The following is an 8,476-nucleotide window of genomic DNA, read 5'->3' as shown; positions in this document are numbered from 1 at the left end:
ACACGAAAAAGTTGGAGTAGTGGCGCTGAAGACCGCTGAATTTTTTCAGGGACACACAGAGAATTACGATCTTTTATAATGACACACAGAGAAAAGTCTCTTTAGTTTTCTGGAGCTCATCTTTGGATCAGGTATCAACGGCTTGGATGAGAACCGCAGAGACTACCTCCTCCCCCCCTCCCCCCACACCACACACACCAGCGAGATGCTCCAAAAACTAGAATTTTGTACATCCTCGATTCTATCTATTCTTTTCGCGCGTCCGTCCCCTCCCCTCCAGGCCCTCCCCTGCTCGCGACCGACTCTCATGCCGCCGCCGCCACACTAGCGGCCCAGCCGCCAAATCCCTCCGGCCGAGTGCGACCCATGAGGCCATGACCGCCGCCGGAATGGGTTGGCCCGGTCATCCTCCACCCCTTTCCTCGTCGATACGGCGGTCGGGAAGGTGAACTGCACGGCGTGGATACGGCGGCGGGACGATGACGGCGGGCCGCCCGGCGTCCTCCTCCCGCCTCCTCGTAGCCACGGCCTCATCCCCCCCCCCCCCCCCCCCCCCCCCCAAGAGTTCGAGCCCCTGGTGAGTGCTTCCCCTCGTGCACCCTGCTTGGCCGGTCTGATCGCGAGCTGGGCTTATGGGCGCTTGCTTGCTTTGTGGTTTTGCAGGTGAGGGTCACCGTGGCCGAGGAGGCAGCGGACATCCCGCGCGCGATTGCCGTGCACTGCAGCGGCAGGGAGCTCGTCTGTGCAACCTTCAAAGGGTGCAGGTGGGCTTTTTTCCTGCCTGCCTGAATATCCATGAAGAATTGAACTGTCATCTCTTGCCTGTCTGATTTGGTTTGTATGAGCAAAGGATTGACCTGTCATCACTTGCCTGCCTGCCCGAATCTCCATGAACTTCACTAGTACTAGTTCGAAGTTGTTTTCCTCTATGCTGAATTACACATTCTTCAGGTTCCTAATGCAGAACGTTTTGAAGCATGCCACTTCCGTCAGTTTGGACTCTAACGCTGTCAAACTGCAGGTGTGAAAAGACAAAAATACCCTTAAGTTCAAATATGTTATTAATTTTTTTGAGCATCTTAACGACTTCAAATGAAAAAACTCAAAACTAGAAAGTTGTAGATCTCGTCGAGATCTATAATTTTTATATAAAAATTATTTTCATTTAATTCCGCAAAAAAAATATGATTTGATATGATTAATATATCTTAGAAAAATCATATTATTTTTTTTGCGGAATTAAATGAAAAAAATCTATATGAAAATTATAGATCTCGACGAGATCTACAACTTTCTAGTTTTGAGTTTTTTCATTTAAAGTCGTTAAGATGCTCAAAAAAAATTAATAACATATTTGAACTTAAGGGCATTTTCGTCTTTTCACACCTGCAGTTTGACGGCGTTAGAGCCTAAACTGACGGAAGTGACATAGAGGACACGAAAAAGTTGGAGTAGTGGCGCTGAAGACCGCTGAATTTTTTCAGGGACACACAGAGAATTACGATCTTTTATAATGACACACAGAGAAAAGTCTCTTTAGTTTTCTGGAGCTCATCTTTGGATCAGGTATCAACGGCTTGGATGAGAACCGCAGAGACTACCTCCTCCCCCCCTCCCCCCACACCACACACACCAGCGAGATGCTCCAAAAACTAGAATTTTGTACATCCTCGATTCTATCTATTCTTTTCGCGCGTCCGTCCCCTCCCCTCCAGGCCCTCCCCTGCTCGCGACCGACTCTCATGCCGCCGCCGCCACACTAGCGGCCCAGCCGCCAAATCCCTCCGGCCGAGTGCGACCCATGAGGCCATGACCGCCGCCGGAATGGGTTGGCCCGGTCATCCTCCACCCCTTTCCTCGTCGATACGGCGGTCGGGAAGGTGAACTGCACGGCGTGGATACGGCGGCGGGACGATGACGGCGGGCCGCCCGGCGTCCTCCTCCCGCCTCCTCGTAGCCACGGCCTCATCGGCCCCGCCGCTCGTCGACCTCTTCGAGTTCGACGACAAGGCATCTAGTTTGAGCCCCTGGTGAGTGCTTTCCCCAATGCACCCTGTTTGGCCGGTCTGATCGCGAGCTGGGCTTATGGGCGCTTGCTTGCTTGTGGTGTTGCAGGCGGGGGTCACCGTAGGCGAGGAGGCAACGGACACGCCGCGCGATCGCCGTGCACCCCGGCCGCCGGGAGCTCGTCTGTGCAACAGCCAAAGGGTGCAGGTGAGCTTTTTTTCCTGCCTGCCTGAATATTCATGAAGAATTGAACTGTCATCGCCTGCCAGATTTGGTTGTGTATGGGTAAAAGGATTGAATTGTCTCTCTTGCCTGCCTGCCTGCCTGCCTGAATCTCCATGAACTTCACTATTCACTAGTACTATTTTGAAGTTGTTTTCCTCTATGCTGAATTACACATTCTCCAGGTTCGTAATGCAGAACGTTTTGAAGCATGTATCTAGTTGCCTCCTTGTAATCATCGGAAACAGCCCTTTGTTTGCTTACATGAGGATCACTTCTTCTAGTTTTGGACTTTTGACGTCAACATAAATTGTGCATTGAAAAAATGACTAGATTCTTTTCACCACACATTGTAGCCTTCAATTTCCAACAAAAATTCAATAATTTCACACATTAAACACCGATACACAGGCTATTGCCTTCAAGGAACAAAACATGTAAGAGTACAAGCTATACAAGTGTTCACTTAGGAAAGATAATAACACCAATTGATCCTCACAACAAACATGTAAATTTATAGCATTTGTAAAGTACAATCAAAGTTCAAATTTCAAATGGAAAAACAAACACATAGCTATCTCCTTATCGTCCTTGTTTCTATTCATTTTTTCTAAGTCACTTTGCAGATATAATTTTCACATATTGTTTGTATACACTGTCCTGTAGCTTGTCGAACATTCGGAAGTATGCACTCCTCCAGGTCTTCATAAACAAGAAAATAACAAACACCATCCACAGCCCCATGACATACCCTACAGCCAACCCAAGATGGAAGTCTCTCTTCTTTGGCATGTTTTCAATGGGGTAATCTTCAGTTGCATCTGGTCCAGAACAGATTGTAGAAAGAGGAGGTCCACAGAGATAATTGTTTCCGATATACATGGATGCTGGATCATCAAGTGCTTGAAGCTGATTTCCCAAGGGTATTCTTCCAGAAAGATTGTTATAGGACAGGTTTAAGTGGATCAATGCTGTTATCTCTGATATGCTCCAAGGAATTTTACCAAAAAGCTCATTGAATGACAGATCAAGAGATTCTAATTCACTTAGCAGGCCAATCTTCTCTGGAATCTTTCCAGATAACTGATTATGGGATATATTCAAATTTATCAGTCCACTTAGAAGTGTTAATTCATCTGGAATATCTCCAACTAAATTGTTGCAGGATAAATCAAGGCCAACCATATATCTCACCGTACTGGTGTAACCAAGCTCTTGTCCTTTCATTACTATTGGTATGTTATCGTCATAACTGACTGAAGATTTAATCTCAAATGACACTGTGATAGGCCTTACGTGCAACCTCAATAAAGGGTTATAAAATCTTCTGCTATTCTGAGCCATTGCTTTTAAGTTGGCCAAACCATGAGGTATAGTTCCTGATATTCTATTATTTGCAAGGTCCAAGAATTGGAGATTTCCCATGTTCTGTGAGCTGAAGTGGAATAGAACCAGAGAACATATTATACCGCAACAAGAGATATGACAAATCTTGCAGCTTGTCTGAAATCCATGCTGGCAATCTCTCCAGCAAAGGTGTTGTGGGCAAGATCAAGAACAGTCAACTGTGGGCTGTGTTGCAAGAGTTCAGGAAAATTGCCAGACAGGTTGTTTCTGTACAAGTATCACAACTGACAGTTGAGTGAGTGCTGGACTCGGTATGGGTTTCAAATTTCACTTAACATCTTCTCTTTCCGAACACAGAGGAAGTTGTCCCACCAGAAGGTTTTCTGAAAGATCCAACACTTGCAGATATTGTAGTTGACAGAAGTATGTTGGAATGGTTCCGTTGATACGATGTGCAGACAGTACCATTTCTGTGAGCATTGGAGCCCCAAATTTTCTTCGGAAAAGGTCCTGACAAAGAGTTCTTGGAGATTTTACATAACCACAAACTTTGTGGTAACTTTGGCAGCCGACCTGTTAAGTTATTTGAGCTGAGGTCAAGCGCTTGCAATGAAGACAGAAGTTCCAATGTCATTGGCAGACTGCCGTTTATTTGATTACTGGAGATGTTCAAAATATTTAGTGTGTGCAAATACTCTGCAAAACCAATCAGGGAGATGATCAGCTATGCCTGCATCCGAAATAGTCGAGATAGGTGACACTACTCTTGCCCTTTGAGCCACCTGGGAAATTGAGGTCCTATCTTGGTACGGGCAAAAGAAGCATACTGCAGGCTAAATGTTGGGGACCAATTTGAACTGATGTGTACTGGGTTGTAAGATAAGTCCAGATACTCCAGGTTTTCCAAATTTGCAAGGATGGTCTCTTGATATAGAACCATTTAAGTGGTTGTTGTCTAGATACAATCTTTTCAGATTAGCCAGCATACCAGTTCCAGAGGTATTGATCCGAGAAGCCTATTATCAGAGAGTAAAAGATCACTCAAATTCCTCCACTCATCGATCCAGTTTGGAATCCGCCCACTGAGGTTGGTAGCAGACAGATCTAAGGATTGTAACGTACTCTTTGTACATGCAGGTAGTCGATTCATAAATTCTGCCATATCCTGGTTGATCTCATTTGACATGTAGGTCTAGAATTCTCAGGTTGCATAAGCCATCAAACAGTTCAGAGTTTATACCGCCTGAGAGTGAAGGTCATTTCCTCCTAGATAAAGCACCTCAAGAGAGGATCATGTTCCCGATTGCAACTGGGAATGGGCCAGTAATATTCAGTGAATGCAAGGTCAAGTTCTTTAATTGTGCGAGCATCCCAAAACCAGTATGCTGGATTCAATGTCTCAATACTGTTGAACGTTAGATCAAGTGTTTCAAGTGAACTTTGATTTGAAGTAACCTTGGGTTCACGTGGTAAACTAAGCCCACAATAGCTGAGTCTAAGGACCTTGAGATTTGGAAGGAGGGTCATCACACTGACCCAGTTACCGGTTGTACTGAGGTTCACTCCACTCATGTCAAGAAATCTTAGTAAACGGAGATCTGCTATCCATGATATATCATCAGAGTGCACTGCATTCTCGTAGGAATGGGAAAGCGATGATTCGAGGTTAAGATATATCAATCCAGAGAGATTACCAATTTGAGGAGGCACTCTACCATCGAAATTCATGCAGGCGAGATTGAGATGTGTCAAACTCTTCAGTGAGCTGATGAATCTTGGTATGGGCACGCCTGCTCCCCCAAGATGGTTTCCGCTGAGGTCCAGATGCGTCAGGTGCTGTAAAGCAATCAAAGAAGAACCTATTTTCCCATGCAGACTATAAGGATTTCCACCAACCAAAATCATGCACCAACCGGTAAGTTCATCACCTCGGACGGTGGTGTTGCTGAGATCAAGCATGATGACATGGCCTGTGTTGTTGCTGCACTTGACACCATTCCACATGCAGCAGTCTTGTCCCTCCCATGAACCAAGGCGATTCACTGGGTCCCTAGTGATACCTGCTCTGAAGGAGAGCAGCGCAGCCCTCTCGGCTGCGATGCACCCACTGTCAGATTGTTTCTGCGCGTAGGCATAGGAAGAGCAACTGACAATGGCGGTGGTGATAGATACGATGAATGAGAGGCCAAAGAATGCAGGTGCAGCCATGGAGAACATTTGGAGTTTGTGTCTTTTTTTCTTGTTCTGCTGACTGCTGTTGTTTATCTCTCGGCCGAGAAATATGAAATATCACACCTACCGGCTACCAGCGATAATGGTCTGTAGACGAGTCAACATAGAAATCATTTATACATAGCTTATGTGTGGTTCAGAATAAATGACAGCAACCAGTTTGTGCAAATATATTCTACAAAAAAAAAAACGATGTCTCTTTTTTCCAACCTATAAAATTGACCTGGAAAAGTCCTCGCAACTTTTTCCGCTTATCCGGCACTTTTTCCAATGTCGCACATATCTTGTTGGAAAAGTCCTCGCAACTTTACTAATGTTGAGAAATAACTAGTACCGAATCAACTATCAACAATTGATGCAAACACTACACTACCAACAGGATCACTCCAAATTCCCCCAATTACTACTGATCATATTGTCTAATTAGACCTGTACATCAAAAGCACCCTTTATATTATATACACAGTTTAACAGTGTGCGCTTTAGACTAATTTGATGGAAAGTAAAGACAACCCCTCTGCTATAATAATCTTTGGAAACATTCTTTTTATATTTGGCTAAAATTAGTCTACATTTTGACAGTTTGCACATTTTGAATGGGCTTGACATACACATACATAATTGATTCTGTGAATCGCTTGGGTTGAATTTTAGCAATGAAACAATTATTTCTGTGCCAGATTAGTTGTAACACTAGGAAGGTAATAACAAGATAAACTACTGCACACACATGGATGTTTAGAAATTATAGATCGGAATATAAATAAAACTCAATAAATCTCATCAATGATTAAAAGAAACAAGGCATCACAACCTAAGCGCATTTTCAAAAGCTCCTTAAAAAAACTCTCCAATTTATTTTTTTGGCAAAAAGATAAAAAGGGCCTCCAATGGTTTTGTGAAACAACTATCTCTGGCTGAAAAGCTCAAATAGGCCAGGAGGGAGAGAGGGGATGTCAGGATGGAGAAATTTCAATATTTGACCCTCAGTTCGCATGTCCCTTAAGATTTGACACCGGATTCGCATGTCTTTTCAAAATACAACCCTGGACATGCAGACTCTTTCAATCTGAGGGATTTCTCTCTTTTTCTCTCCTTTTCTATTTTTTTAATCAAGGATTTCATTACTCATTGGACTCAGCCAAATCAATATATCCTTCCCACTGTTTGTAAAAGGAGCCCGTGCTTCTCTGTTCTGTTTCGCGAATGCCATAGTCGCGCGGTCCGTCGTCGCCGCCCGCGATTCGGCTTCTCCGGTGCCGGCGAACCGCCCGCCTCTGGCCCGCCGGCCGTCGCCCCACCCCCAACCTCCCCCGCGCCCAGGCCGAGACCTCCGCGCGAGCTCAGGATGAGCCCACCAAGCAGGCCCGGTCCTACCAATTTATAGGCCCGGTCCTACCAATTTATAGGCCCGGAGCGAAGCCATTAAAATAGACCCTTAATACAACTCTAATGATATAATGATGTTTATAATAAGTGTAATACATAAAAAAACATGTTTATCAAATAAATTATATATCTTACCTTAAAAATTTTATCTAACGTTTACTGATGCGAAGTCATTTCCTCCACAGCAATTATTGCCCACTCATCTGGATTTTTTGAAGTGCTTGTATTACTCTTAAAAACTCTATCAATAGCTCCTCTTTGTGATTGTATCAAGTCATCTATCCTTCTCTTCTTTTTTTCTTTTCTCACTTCCAGATGCATGCTTTTTGGGCAACATGAGTTCACTGTAAATAGTAAATTTATATATGAAAAATATGTCATACTAGATTGAATCCAACATCATAATAAAAATGAGTGCTAGTAAATTACCGGGTAGAGGACTAGAGAAAATGATTATTCACTGCCCTAGCTGCACAGTAAATACCAAATCACAATTTCAGAGGAGTCCAAGTGGCCAAGACGCCAAGTCTTGTATTCTAAAGATTAAAGATTGGAGACAAAGAAAAATTAAATATTGATTTAACATATACATTCTTGACATACATCAATCAAGGGCTTAGGGGCAATTGGTACCTCCCAGAACCAACGGAGAGACCGAGTGGGCCTGGGCGACGCCGGCGGCCGGCCACCCGGTGGACGCTGGTCATTGCCGCGACGAACGGGTGCACAGCCGATCGGCGACGGCGATGCCACGATGCGCATCGGCGCAGGCTCGGAGGTTGAAGCGGGGAAGAACCGAAGAAGCCGCGCGGCGGAAGGCGAAGAACGAAACGACGCGGACGCGGAACTGCGGAGGCCAGGTCGACGCAACAGGCAAGGAGTCTTGGGCTCCTGAATTTTTCTATGGGCCAGGGAATACTATACCTATACCTTCACATATGGGGTTGGGCCCCTTGGGGTCGAGGGCCCAGTGCGGTAGCACAGCTCGAACCCCCCAGGGCCGGGCCTGCCGCCAAGTCCGGGGCGTGGAGGCCGCGACAGCCGCCGCCGCCATCGCGCGCCCAGGCCTTTCCGGCGCCGCCGGCCCCCATCGGCGCGCGCCCAGGCCGCTCGGGCCTCGGGATGCCGCCCTACAGAGCAGGGAGCCCGGGACAGGGGAGCCTGTGCGCAACCGTCGAAGCACGCAATGCAGAGCTTGTGTGGTGTGTATAAGTGTTCCCGACGAAAAAGATTGTGAATTGTATATAGTTTCTGTATAAACAATGCAAGCCAAATTTCG

The 8,476-nt window shown here is 45.6% G+C and overlaps 1 pseudogene; it reads right to left on the bottom strand.

Moving 5' to 3' along the window:
- Positions 1-2,586: 2,586 nt before the first annotated feature.
- Positions 2,587-8,101, bottom strand: LOC136522768 (receptor-like protein EIX1; annotated as a pseudogene).
- Positions 8,102-8,476: the final 375 nt, after the last annotated feature.

The sequence above is a fragment of the Miscanthus floridulus genome, chromosome 18 (genome assembly GCF_019320115.1).
Source record: "Miscanthus floridulus cultivar M001 chromosome 18, ASM1932011v1, whole genome shotgun sequence".
NCBI classification, from domain to species: domain Eukaryota; kingdom Viridiplantae; phylum Streptophyta; class Magnoliopsida; order Poales; family Poaceae; genus Miscanthus; species Miscanthus floridulus.
Note: the sequence above shows the minus strand (reverse complement) of the source record. Positions and strands in the feature narration are given on the sequence as shown.